At 37.7% G+C, this 14,564-nt stretch overlaps 1 protein-coding gene across 3 annotated transcripts in view; it reads right to left on the minus strand.

Annotated features, from left to right (window-relative positions):
• The window catches only part of MARCHF1 (membrane associated ring-CH-type finger 1), a 967,912-nt gene that overhangs the window by 655,776 nt on the left and 297,572 nt on the right, over positions 1-14,564 (minus strand). The gene's annotated exons all lie outside the window — the stretch shown is intronic.

A 14,564-nucleotide genomic window follows, 5' to 3' on the forward strand; every position in this document is an offset into this window, starting at 1 on the left:
CTTTATCCTTTTCTTAGTTTCATTAATCATAATTTCCTTTTCCTATAAGTTTGCAGTCTGTAGAAATCTTTAGGTGAGCAGAGGTGCTTCTATGAAAGCTATTGACTGAAGCTAGAGTGTTTATAGCCTGAAAGTCCTCAAATAGAAACAGAATTTGTCATTATCAAACAAACAAACACAAAAACAAACAAATGCTATTTACGAAGCTGTTTCTAGGCATGCACCAAGCCCTTCAGAAAATACTGGCTAACTAACTACTATGCCATTGTGAATAACAAGAAGAATGCTTTTTTTTTTTTATAAAGAAAATGTTAATTCCTAATCTAATTCTAAAAGATTCTAGCCAATGAATTGCTTTTCCTTCCTTCAGCCCCTCCAAAATGATTAACATGGACTAAGACACTAATGTAATTGTCTCTCTCTCTCTCTCTCTCTCACACACACACACGCACACATAAGTGTTATCTTCTAATATGACAATTAATTTTGCATAGGCAAGGATTATACCTGTTGTATGCTCAGTATGGCCAATGGACCCTAGACCCTCTCTAGGATTCCTGTATTTGAAATGTGAATTGTTATTAACATATCATTTCAGGAAATATCAGAAAATAATCTACATTGTTCAGGAAGTAGAGGAAGAAGATGTGTATACGGCACAACAACCAGGGAATGGACTAGACCTGGAAAAAGTTAATCACTATATATCAGCTTTCCTGAGGAAAAGGCTGTTTTCCAGGGCTTTTCTTCCCTTTTTAACTAAAAGATTTGTGTTCTATTTTGTCTTTTTTTCTAAAGCTGGTTCCTTAGCAACAGCCTCAAAGACTCCTTTGGCAAAAACTGCTATTTTTAGGTTTGGGTGAGTAGAACAAACTCATGGTTTTGGTCAGGAATACAATGAATTTACATAGTTTTGGGCATTCTTTTTTTTTTTTTTTTTTTTATGTTTCTTCTTTTTTTTTTTTTTCTTTTTTTTTTTTTTTTTATTGTTGGGGATTCATTGAGGGTACAATAAGCCAGGTTACACTGATTGCAATTGTTAGGTAAAGTCCCTCTTGCAATCATGTCTTGCCCCCATAAAGTGTGACACACACCAAGGCCCGACCCACCTCCCTCCTTCCCTCTTTCTGTTTCCCCCCCCATAACCATAATTGTCATTAATTGTCCTCATATAAAAATTGAGTACATAGGATTCATGCTTCTCCATTCTTGTGATGCTTTACTAAGAATAATATCTTCCACGTCCATCCAGGTTAATACGAAGGATGTAAAGTCTCCATTTTTTTTAATGGCTGAATAGTATTCCATGGTATACATATACCACAGCTTGTTAATCCATTCCTCGGTTGGTGGGCATTTAGGCTGTTTCCACATTTTGGAAATTGTAAATTGAGCTGCAATAAACAGTCTAGTACAAGTGTCCTTATGATAAAAGGATTTCTTTCCTTCTGGGTAAATGCCCAGTAATGGGATTGCAGGATCAAATGGGAGGTCTAGCTTGAGTGCTTTGAGGTTTCTCCATACTTCCTTCCAGAAAGGTTGTACTAGTTGGCAGTCCCACCAGCAGTGTAAAAGTGTTCCCTTCTCTCCACATCCACGCCAGCATCTGCAGTTTTGAGATTTTGTGATGTGGGCCATTCTCACTGGGGTTAGATGATATCTCAGGGTTGTTTTGATTTGCATTTCTCTAATATATAGAGATGATGAACATTTTTTCATGTGTTTGTTAGCCATTCGTCTGTCGTCTTTAGAGAAAGTTCTATTCATGTCTCTTGCCCATTGATATAAGGGATTGTTGGCTTTTTTCATGTGGATTAATTTGAGTTCTCTATAGATCCTAGTTATCAAGCTTTTGTCTGATTGAAAATATGCAAATATCCTTTCCCATTGTGTAGGTTGTCTCTTTGCTTTGGTTATTGTCTCCTTAGCTGTACAGAAGCTTTTTAGTTTAATGAAGTCCCATTTGTTTATTTTTGTTGTTGTTGCAATTGCCATGGCAGTCTTCTTCATGAAGTCTTTCCCCAGGCCAATATCTTCCAGTGTTTTTCCTATGCTTTCTTGGAGGGTTTTGATTGTTTCATGCCTTAAGTTTAAGTCCTTTATCCATCTTGAATCAATTTTTGTGAGTGGGGAAAGGTGTGGGTCCAGTTTCAGTCTTTTACATGTAGACATCCAGTTCTCCCAACACCATTTATTGAATAGGGAGTCTTTCCCCCAAGGTATGTTCTTGTTTGGTTTATCAAAGATTAGGTGGTTGTAAGATGTTAGTTTCATTTCTTGGTTTTCCATTCGATTCCAAGTGTCTATGTCTCTGTTTTTGTGCCAGTACCATGCTGTCTTGAGCACTATGCTTTGTAGTACAGACTAAAATCTGGTATGCTGATGCCCCCAGCTTTATTTTTATTACAGAGAACTGCCTTAGCTATACGGGGTTTTTTCCAGTTCCATACAAAACGCAGAATCATTTTTTCCAAATCTTGAAAGTATGATGTTGGTATTTTGATAGGAATGGCATTGAATAGGTAGATTGCTTTGGGAAGTATGGACATTTTAACAATGTTGATTCTTCCCATCCATGAGCATGGTAAGTACTTCCATTTGTTAATATCCTCTGCTATTTCCTTTCTGAGGATTTCATAGTTTTCTTTATACAGGTCCTTCACCTCCTTCGTTAGGTATATTCCTAGGTATTTGATTTTCTTTGAGACTATGGTGAAGGGAGTTGTGTCCTTAATTAGCTTCTCATCTTGACTGTTATTGGTGTACACAAAGGCTACTGACTTGTGGACATTGATTTTATATCCTGAAACATTACTGTATTTTTTGATGACTTCTAGGAGTCTTGTGGTTGAGTCTTTGGGGTTCTCTAAGTATAAGATCATGTCGTCAGCAAAGAGGGAGAGTTTGACCTCCTCTGCTCCCATTTGGATTCCCTTGATTTCCTTGTCTTGCCTAATTGTATTGGCTAGAACTTCCAGCACTATGTTGAATAGTAAAGGTGACAGAGGACAACCTTGTCTGGTTCCAGTTCTAAGAGGAAAAGCTTTCAGTTTTACTCCATTCAGTAAAATATTGGCTGTGGGTTTGTCATAGATAGCTTCAATCAGTTTTAGAAATGTGCCACCTATGCCTATACTCTTCAGTGTTCTAATTAGAAAAGGATGCTGGATTTTATCAAATGCTTTTTCTGCATCTATTGAGAGGATCATGTGATCTTTATTTTTGCCTCTGTTAATATGGCAGATAACGTTTATAGACTTGCGTATGTTAAACCAGCCTTGCATCCCTGGGATGAAGCCTACTTGATCATGATGAATGACTTTTTTGATGATAAGCTGTAATCTATTGGCTAGGATTTTGTTGAGAATTTTTGCGTCTATGTTCATGAGTGAGATTGGTCTGAAATTCTCCTTTTTGTTTGGGTCTTTTCCTGGTTTTGGTATCAGGGTGATGTTTGCTTCATAGAATGTGTTGGGGAAGATTCCTTCTTCCTCAATTTTTTGGAATAATTTCTGCAGTACAGGAATAAGCTCTTCCTTGAAGGTTTGATAGAATTCTGGAGTGAAGCCATCTGGACCAGGGCATTTTTTGGTTGGAAGATTTTTTATTGTTTCTTTAATCTCAGTGCTTGAAATTGGTCTGTTCAGGAGCTCTATTTCTTCCTGGCTGAGTCTAGGGAGAGGGTGTGATTCCAAATATTGATCCATTTCTTTCACATTGTCAAATTTCTGGGCATAGAGTTTCTGGTAGTATTCAGAGATGATCTCTTGTATCTCTGTGGGATCAGTTGTTATTTCCCCTTTATCATTTCTGATTGAGGTTACTAGAGATTGTACTTTTCTATTCCTCGTTAGTCTGGCCAATGGTTTATCTATTTTATTTATTTTTTCAAAAAACCAACTCCTTGTTTCATTAATTTTCTGAATGATTCTTTTGTTTTCAATTTCATTGATCTCTGATTTGATTTTGGATATTTCTTTTCTTCTACTGAGTTTAGGCTTAGATTGTTCTTCTTTTTCCAATTCCATAAGATCTCTTGTGAGATTGTTGATGTGCTCTCTTTCAGTTTTTCGAATGTAGGCATCTAAAGCGATGAATTTTCCTCTCAAAACTGCTTTTGCAGTATCCCACAGGTTTTGGTAGCTTGTGTCTTCATTGTTGTTATGCTCAAGGAAGTTAATGATTTCCTGTTTTATTTCTTCCTTCACCCATCTGTTATTCAACAGAAGATTGTTTAGTTTCCATGCCTTTGTGTGGGGTCGAGCATTTTTGTTAGAGTTGAGTTCCACCTTTAGTGCCTTATGGTCTGAGAAGATACAAGGTAAAATTTCAATTCTTTTGATTCTGTTGATATTTGTTTTGTGTCCCAGGATATGATCAATTTTGGAGAATGTTCCGTGGGGTGATGAGAAGAATGTATATTCTTTATCTTTGGGGTGGAGTGTTCTATATGCGTCTATCAAGCACAGTTGTTCTAGAGTCTCATTTAAGTCTCTTATATCCTTGTTTAATTTCTGTTTAGAGGATCTGTCCAGCTCTGTAAGAGGAGTGTTAAAGTCCCCTGTTATGATGGTATTATCAGATATCATATTGCTCAGACTGAGTAAGGTCTGCTTCAAGAATCTGGGAGCATTTAAATTGGGTGCATAAATATTTAGAATTGAAATGTCTTCTTGTTGTATTTTTCCCTTGACCAATATAAAGTGACCATCTTTGTCTTTTTTGACTTTAGTTGCTTTAAATCCACATGTGTCTGAAAATAAGATTGCAACTCCTCTTTTCTTCTGAATTCCATTTGCCTGAAAAATTGTCTTCCAACCCTTGACTCGGAGCTTTAATTTGTCTTTTGAAGCCAGGTGTGTTTCTTGCAGACAGCAAATGGATGGCTTGTGTTTTTTAATCCAGTCAACCAATCTATGTCTCTTCAGTGGGGAATTCAAGCCATTAACATTTATTGAGATAATTGACAAGTGTGGTAGTATTCTATTCGTCTTATTTTGTGAGAGTCCATTGCTTAGTTTTATCTTTTGCATCAGTGTGGAGGTTAGGTTCTGTCCTTTAATTTCTGAGTTCTTACTTTGCTGCTGATCCATTGTGGTGGTCAGTGTGCAGAACAGGTTGAAGTATTTCCTGTAGAGCTGGTCTTGTTGTGGCGAATTTCCTCAATGTTTGTATATCCGTAAATGATTTGATTTCTCCGTCAATTTTGAAGCTTAGCTTAGCAGGGTACAGAATTCTGGGCTGAAAATTGTTCTGTTTAAGTAGATTAAAGGTAGATGACCATTGTCTTCTTGCTTGGAAAGTTTCATTAGAGAAGTCTGCGGTCAATCTGATGGATTTGCCCCTGTAAGTCAACTGGCGCTTACTCCTGGCAGCTTGCAGAATCTTTTCTTTGGTCTTGGCTTTGGAGAGGTTCATCACAATGTGTCTTGGAGAAGCTCGGTTAGAGTTGAGGCGACCTGGGGTCCGATATCCCTCTGAAAGCAGTGTGTCAATATCTTTGGTGATATTTGGGAAATTTTCTTTTATAATATTCTCTAGTATGGCTTCCATTCCTCTGGGGCATTCTTCTTCCCCTTCTGGAATTCCTATAACTCGTATGTTGGAACGCTTCATAAAGTCCCATAATTCTGACAGTGAACGTTCTGCTTTCTCTCTCTTCTTTTCTGCCTCTTTTACGATCTGAGTTATCTCAAAAACTTTGTCTTCTACCTCTGAAATTCTTACTTCTGCATGGTCTAACCTGTTGCTGATACTTTCCATTGCATCTTTAAGTTCCCTGATTGACTGTTTCATTTCCTTCAGCTCTGCTATATCCTTTTTATATTCTTCATATCGTTCATCTCTTATTTGATTCTGTTTTTGAATTTCCTTTTGGTTATTTTCCACTTTATTAACAGTTTCCTTCATTGTTTCCATCATTTCCTTCATTGTTTTCAACATGTGTATTCTAAATTCCCTTTCTGTCATTCCTAACATTTCTGTATAGGTGGTATCCTCTGCAGTAGCTACCTCATGGTCCCTTGGCGGGGTAGTTCTGGACTGGTTCTTCATGTTGCCTGGAGTTTTCTGCTGATTCTTCCTCATGGGTGATTTCTTTTATCTGTTTACTTGCCCTAATTTTCCTTTCAATTCCTCTTGCTCTTTAAGTTCTTGTGCCTGTGGACTAAGGGTTACAGGACCAGAAGGGTGAGAAGGTTTAAGAGCAAAAATGCGATGAAAGAAATGAGGACTGAGTGATAAGAAAAAAAAAATGAAAAAAAAGAAAAATAGAGAAAGGAGAGTGGTTGGGTGAAAGGAATATTGACAAAAAGAAGAGAGGCACAGAAAGAGGGAGACAGAGCAATATAGGTGTACAGTAGGGTACTTTGATACAACCTTAAAAAAAAAAAAAAAACACCTTCTGGGGGTGCCAAGTGGGGTGGTTCCCTTGAGGTCAGCAGCTCTTTGCTAACCTGATCAGACGCAGTACCCCACCTCCACCAAGTAGAGAGGAAAGACAAAAATGCTATAAATCAAACCAAAACAAGCAAACAGAAAACTTTACGGGATAAAATTGGCTGGAAAAACCAAATAATAGTGGTAGAAACACTAACAAAAATGAGGTTCTGATTACTGAAATAGGCAGCAATGGGAAATTATAATTAAACTAGAAAAATTGAGAAAGAAAAAGGATCTGTATGGAAAAGGTTGAACTTAAAAAACAAAACAACAATCTAGAACGTCAAAATAAAGAAAAAAAACAACCAAACCAAAAAAAAAACCAAACAAACAAACAAAAAAAAACACACACGCAACCAAAAACAAAGCAGTATGTATATGGAGTTGAATATTGTCTGGGCAACACGTGGTCTTCTGGGGTATGAGATGTTAATCACAGTTCTGATACGACTGGAGGCTGCTAGTTTCTCGAACCCCAGCAGGTAGACACCCTAAATCTCTCTTCAGCCCACTTAAAAGGCACTTTGAACTTGTTCACTTACTGAGCAGAAGCTTTCTCAGGGAAGTGCTTGTTGCTGGAATCACTGCTGAAGTGGCTATCCACTTACCCTGTGTGTCAAAACTGGTCTCCCTCTGCCCCCGAGGGTTAGGGCTGCAAGGCGGCTCAGACCCCGCCCTTAGGCTACTTGGTCGCTGGGTTACCAGCTCCCACCCAATTCCAGCTCTGCGACCCTGAGGGCGGAGCTTGCCAGGGCAGATCGCTCACAATGTCTGCCTGTGACCCAGAGCCAAACTCTATTAGCTCCGTCTGGCTCAGCGGCTCAGACTGGGGCCCTAGACAAAGGCCAGAGTTCTCCACACTCCCGCTCAGGCTCTCCCCAAGGCAGTTCAGCTGAGTGCCAAGTCCAAAGACACCAAAACAGTTCACAGGTAAGGCCTTTCTGGTTTGCAGTCTCACTGCTACTGAACTTACAGTTGCGGGCGGGTTTAGGCGGATTGAACACACGCGACCACTTGCCGGTTTTCCACTGTTTTAGTCCTCCTCTTGGGGTCCAGAAGTCTCTCGCTGACTCCCTGTATCCTCTCAGGGGTGATGATAGGCAGATCCCACCAGCCAGAGATGCCTGGAGTCCTATATCCCCAGACTCACGGTGCCCAGATGCAAGGAAGCTGTTACTCGGCTGCCATCTTGCTCCACCCTCAGTTTTGGGCATTCTTAAAGGTAAATGAGAAGACTCTCAAGTGTGGTAGATGGGTGAAGGACGTAAAGTAATTCAAACCACTTGTCTGAGGTGGGTTATCTTATGGATTTCTGCATATTTATTAAATTTATATCAAGTTTTCAAACTTCTAACATTCAAATATCATTAATCATGACTTGTATTGCAGTCATAAGTCACTCAGGGCCAGCTCGCATGAAAAGTAATCTGATTTCCTTATTTATTGGTGGAAATCTCTTTGTTATTCAACAGGATAAATTTTTTGTGGCCTGAGTTTTTCTATTTAGACGTTGTATTATTGTCTCATAAAACAATATGACAGAACAGTTACTGCCCAAAACAGTAAAAAAAATGAGCAACTGTTGGTTTTATTTGCACACAGTTTGGAAGTAAAATTCCATTACAAGTTAATTACAGAGATTAATTCTTATTTAAAATCTGTCACAGAGGTCAAATATAATAAATTTTATTATTATTAAATTTTAAATGGAGAGATAATGAATTTCAGGTGATTTGTTATCAACTTAATTTTCTAAAAACTTTGGAATTACTACATGAAGTTTTGTGTGCTTTGCAAATTTAAATCATTGATTTCAAGTCTCTGCCAGGGTTCAAATGTTCCACTAACCACAGGGAAGGCACCAAAAGGCTTTGCGTATAAACTCCTATTTGAGATTTGTGTGTCTGCAAATTGGTATTATGTGTGACAAGGAATGTGAATGCGGTAAAGTCTCATTTGAAAAAACAATGTATCTGTGAGTGCTCTGACCTCGTCCTGCTCTGTGATCTTGAGTTTGGTCCTCTTTGAGCTTGACTCTGCTCTGGAAACACCTTGATCTTGGTTCTTTTTGAGGAGTGAACTGACCAGGAGTGAGCAAAAGTATAGATTCTTCTTTATCTCAGACTTAGGTTATTTCAACCAGACATGAAAATAAAACTCTTCTTTTCTTGAAATGCATTCATTTTCAGAAATACCAAGAATTTCATAAATAAAATATATGTGCTAGGCAAATAATGTCTCCCCTGAATGTTCATTTACTAATACCCAATATCTACAAATACATTACATAGCAAAGGAAAATTAAGGCAGCAGATAGAATTATGGCTGCTAATCAGCTAACATCACAGATTATCTGTGTGGGACCAGCCTAATCACATAACTGTCCTTGAATGGAAAAAGAAGGAACAAGTGTTAGTTTAAGAGTAACACGATGTACAAAAGAGTTCCTGACTTTGAAGGTAGAAAGCGACCACAAAGGTGCTTTTTCTTTTCTTTTTCTTTTTTTTTTTTTTTTTTTGGCAGCTTTTGGCCGGCACTAGGTTTGAACCCGCCACCTCCGGCATATGGGGCCGGTGCCCTACTCCTTTGAGCCACAGGCACTGCCCACACAAAGATGGTTTTTAAAGCTGGAAAAGAAAAAAAACAAATTGTTCCCTACAGCATCCAGAAGGAAATCTGTGCAGACATTTGATTTTGGCCAAGTGAGATGCACTTTGGACTTCTGATCTCCAGAACTGTAATAAAATAAATGTGAGTTGTTTTAAGGCAATAAATGTGCAATAATTTGCTATAGTAGCAATAGAACCTAAGACAGTGATGAGTAGGAGAATTAAGACAGTTCCATGGAGAAAAACATAACAGAAACTCCTCTACTTGAATTTGAAAGAGGGTTTCAAGTCCATTGGCTCCTAAGTTCAAAACACATTATAAAAGTTACTGCCTGTGCCAGTAGCTGTTGATATACTAATATCCCTAGTTCTTGGTAAGAACTTTATTCTTTTTCTTTCTTTTTTTTTTGGAGACAGAGTCTCACTTTGTCACGTCCAGTAGAGTACCCTGGCGTCATAGCTTACAGCAACCTTTAATTCTTGGGCTCAAGCGATTCTCTTGCTTTAGACTACCAACTAGCTGCGACTATCGGTGCCTGGCTTTTTTTAGAGATAGGGTCTCACTCTGGCTCAAGCTGCTGAGTTCAGGCGATCCATCCACCTCGGCTTCCCAACGTGCTGGGATCACAGGCATGAACCACTGTGCCTGGCCTAGAACTTTATTCTCTCTATTTTGAAATTTTGTAGACTGAAAGGGTAAAAATAGAGATACTTTTCTATGTCATGAACAACAGTGCTTTCCCCGGAGTAATATTCCCCACATGGCACTTGTCTAACACTGAAAAAAATAAGTGCTCAGACCTGAGTGCAGTTGAGAGTCAAAGGTTCCTCGTCTCAATTTCTAAGCTTTACTGTGTTCACCCAATTTGACTCTGAAAACTCAGCTGCATCATCTTACGCCAGGGTTGATCCAAGTAGCAGGATCGGCCTCCCCATTCCACTGGAAACTGCTATATCCAAGGAAGGCACTGTGGGCTGTTGTAAATGGGTTTTATTAATATGATTTCATTTTGTGCTTTTATCAAGAACAGAAAAATGAGATTAGTATTTTTCTCTAACTCACTCCCAAAAAATTATATTGGCTCATATCCTTAATTCTCTAACCACTTACCACCTTAATTGTCTACTTCACTTGTTTATACAATTGCACCTTTGCTAACCACTTTCTCAAATATTCAAGTTTTATTAGCTTTTGCCCTTCGCAACCATACTGAGAATCCATGGTTGGGCAGCTGTTGTTAGCACTTAGGATTCTAACCATATCCTTCCATCCATTCATTCTATATGTAGAGGGTGCCAAGAAAAGTACACACCATTTAGGAAAGGAGAAAACTGTATTAAAATCGTAGTAATATATACCAATAACAAAAGCAGAATACAAGTCTCACTTGAGCACCTCTTCTAATTGCCAAAGTCAAACGTGACTTAAGTATTATAAATTCAATGCAGTTTGTTCCTTTTGTAAAATGTGTGTACAATTTTTTTTTGGTCCTTCTGTATAGAGTGCCTACTGTTTAACAAGCGTTTTTCCAAGTCCCAGGGTTGCAATAATAAATGAGAATGAAAAAAAAAACCAAAAACCTTTCTCTTATGTCACTTTTACACTCTAATGGGAATACAGGGAAGATGAAAACAAATAAATAAACATGTACCTACTGATACATAAAAAATTGTGATTTCAGGCGGTGGTTTCTGGTGTAAGTTAAATCAAGCAATAGGTGCTGGAGTGACTAAAAGGGGATTATTTTAGTAAAAATGACATCAAAATTATTTTTAAATTCTAGAAAACATTTATTTTGTCATTATGTGCCTAAGTTTTCTCCTCCACATTTAGAGAAAATTAAAGACTATACAGAAGAAGCCAAAAATATGTATATGCATTTTAAGAGAAAATGCTAGCCTATTCTTGCCTGTGGCATGGTGACATCAGCATTCATTTGATTAGTGCCATCTTTTGAACAAATGTCATGCTACACATTGCTACCAACATAGATAACATCGCTAAAAATGTGTATACATTTTTTTGTACACCCCTGGTATATACATTTACATTTTAGGTAAAAACAGTGATTAGGGCGGCGCCTGTGGCTCAGTCGGTAAGGCGCCGGCCCCATATACCGAGGGTGGCGGGTTCAAACCCGGCCCCGGCCAAACTGCAACCAAAAAATAGCCGGGCGTTGTGGCGGGTGCCTGTGGTCCCAGCTACTCGGGAGGCTGAGGCAAGAGAATCGCTTAAGCCCAGGAGTTGGAGGTTGCTGTGAGCTGTGTGAGGCCACGGCACTCTACCTGAGGGCGGTACAGTGAGACTCTGTCTCTACAAAAAAAACAAACAAACAAAAAAAAAAAACAGTGATTAAATATGCTAACACACACACACACACACACGCACCAAAAAAAAAAAAAAAGTGCACTAACCATGAACCTCCAAAGCAGTAATTCAATGAATCTCAGACTCACAAATCTATTCATTTATCTCATATTTATCTTTTTATCTTCCTAGAAACCATCCCTATCATTTCAAACAAAAACAAAACTTGACAAAGCATTTCGTACAAGGAATAGCTCTACCTCAAGTATCCTTCAAGGGGATAAAATCAAAAAATATAAACATGAGTTGTTAAATAAAAAGTTTTAAAATGTTGAGAAATAGCCAAATACTGTCATTTATATAATATCTCCTGTACATTGGATAGGACAGTAATTTTATAGAGAAATCGCAACCACAGGTGAAGAAAAAAATCTTCCAGCTCTGTGGAAAATGGCTTGACACTTTATAGGTCAGCAATGATGAATAAATGCAACTTTTATGCAAAAGGACTCTCCACAGGCAAAATATGCTAACACGAAGAATACAGATCATCTAGCGCTCAAAATAAAAATTAATCACAAATTAAATAGTTGTCTTTTCTTATGCCTTTAAAATATAACTTGAAGATGACAGCAGCGTCTCATGCCTGTAATTCTAGTACTTTGGGAGGTTGAGGTGATAGGATTCATTGAAGGTTCCAGATATGAACGTATCTAGGTTCCACATATGAAGAAGTTCAGACCAGCCTGAGAAACATACCAAAATCCCTATGTCAACAAAAAAATTGAAAAATTAACTGAATTTATTCCCAGCTACTTGGGGGGCTAAGGCAGGAGGATCGCTTGAACCCAGGAGTTTGATGTTGCAGTGAGTTATGATAACACCACTGAACTCTAGCCTGTGCAGGAGAGACTCTGTCTCAAATATGTATATATAATTTAATTTTTAAAATGTCAATTTAGGCCTTTATAAATATATAATTGCAAACGTCAGATAAATCGACACATGTAATTCATATTACATATTATATATGTACTATAAGATATGATACAGTAATATATTTGTGATTTCTCTTTGAAGTTCTAATGAAATTAGAAATTAGAACTTTGAAGTTCTTAATGAAATTATAGTTTCAGAAATGATTTCATAAACTATAAAAGGGCAGAGAAGTATGAGTATTCTATTTACCTGTTTCTGTGTTGTATTTTGTGCTATTCAACACTTAATCTGAATGTGAGCCCAGTACATTGCACACATGATGGATTATATGTGTGTGTGTGTGTGTTTTTGTAAATGAATGTTCTTTGTAAAACCAATAGACTGCTGTGTATGTTTGTGTTTTATTGAGTAAATATTAGCAATAATAGGTATTGCTATTCAAGAAATAGCTATTTAAATGTAAAAAAAGTCTTGCCATTTATCAATAGACCATTTTAAAGAAAAGAAAAAACTTTTATCCTGCTGTAAAATTTGCTAACAGATGTCTTGAATATCCCAGAAATGGATCAAAGTATAAAAATGATTTATCTCTGTTACTCATTTTATAGACTAGGAAATTAGGTTCCAGATATGTTAAAGGTTTTGATCCATCATTCAAGTAATTGTGACATAGAGTGATTAACTTCTTGGTCCTCACCTCTCAGCCTAAGTCTCTTCCAACTTCACTGTATTCTATTATACCTGTTAGAAGGCTCATGCCAGTACACTACAAACCATCAAGACAAACTTAAAAAAAATCTTTCTTGATTTGTATAGAATTAGAATTGCTGATATTTTAAGAACACTAGTCACTCATTAAAATTCCACTAATCTTACTAAAGAGCTAATAATGTCATTTAATTTTTTGAGTTTCAAAGATTTTCATGCAGCAAAACATATGTTCTTTAGCCTCAGTTCTCTATACACAGTTCTCTAACAGTTCTTTCTGGGGCTGTGGATTTAGGAATTTCTATTGAAAGAGCTTCTTCATATAAAACAAATCTTAGTTTCCACAACTCCTTTCTTTTCCTCTTTCTTTCTCCCCACAAAGGACTTTCATCCTTCAGTTATAATGGTAATAAAGCATAATCTGGGGAGGAAATGTCTATTCCACTAATAATAAACTATCAAAATGTTAAGTAGATAGCTAGAAATCCTGGCTTTCCTGGGGAAGGAGGACAAAGGTGGGGCTCCCTGCCTTCCAACTTGGTGCTGCCCACCTTAATTTTGTCCCAAGTGATTGATAGCAGGAGGGAATGTCCTATCGATCTACCAGTCAGAACTTAGTGAGCCAACTGCAAAAGGATGTAGAAGATAGTCTAGCCCAGCAATTGGTAGAATCTTGAGGGTGACCTAGAATAGGCTTAAGACCAATCATCATGTCATTAACTTAAATCTACATTGCAGTCCACACCCCACAGTGGGCTCTCAGAGAAGTCCACGTGTGCAGTAAGGCAGTAAGACTCAGGTTTCCAGGTGACCCTTGAGCCATGAGGTGGGCCTGTATAAACAGTATAAAAGAGAATCAGCGGCCATGGCCTATTCCTTTTTCTTTATCTCTACAATGGAGACCTGTTGTCTAGAACGTATCCTGCTGTGTGAGCCTATATCTTGCTCTTACTCTGTAAACCTGTCTTTCTCTTTCTCAATAAACTTTGCTTCATGTTTTATCTTACTTTGGAGTCACTGCTCATTTTTCAACCAAGAGCACTCCAAGAACTAAAGACCCAGACAGCTGCCTGGAACCCCAACATTTTAGGACATAGGAAGCTAACTTGACACCTGAAACAAAGATGTAATGGACTGTTTCAATCAGGTTTGGTCCTTAAGACCAAAGGTTTTTTCCACAGATGCTTTCTCGACAATTTGCTCCAGAATTACCTAGCACCCACATTGAAATGCAGAATGTGGGTTGGGTTCTCCAGCGTTCTTAATGCTAGTGATGAGGCTCTCAATGGTATATTTTTAACAAGAATGTAAAATGAATTTTACTCAAGCCATACTTTCATTGAAATTCTTGAAGACAGTGAGAGTTTGATGCCTGTCTTTAGATCTTTATGTCTTTAAATAGTTCAAACTACTGCTTAATTAATTAAAGAAAATTAGCACTGGCTTCAATAGGAAAATGGGAGAGAGAAACTAAAATTCTTGTTATTTTATAGGAGACAAAGAATGTCACATATATCCATCCTAATTCAAAAGTCCTCCAGACTATGTCCACATAGCTG

This window comes from Nycticebus coucang, chromosome 1, assembly GCF_027406575.1.
Source record: "Nycticebus coucang isolate mNycCou1 chromosome 1, mNycCou1.pri, whole genome shotgun sequence".
Taxonomy (NCBI): Eukaryota; Metazoa; Chordata; class Mammalia; order Primates; family Lorisidae; genus Nycticebus; species Nycticebus coucang.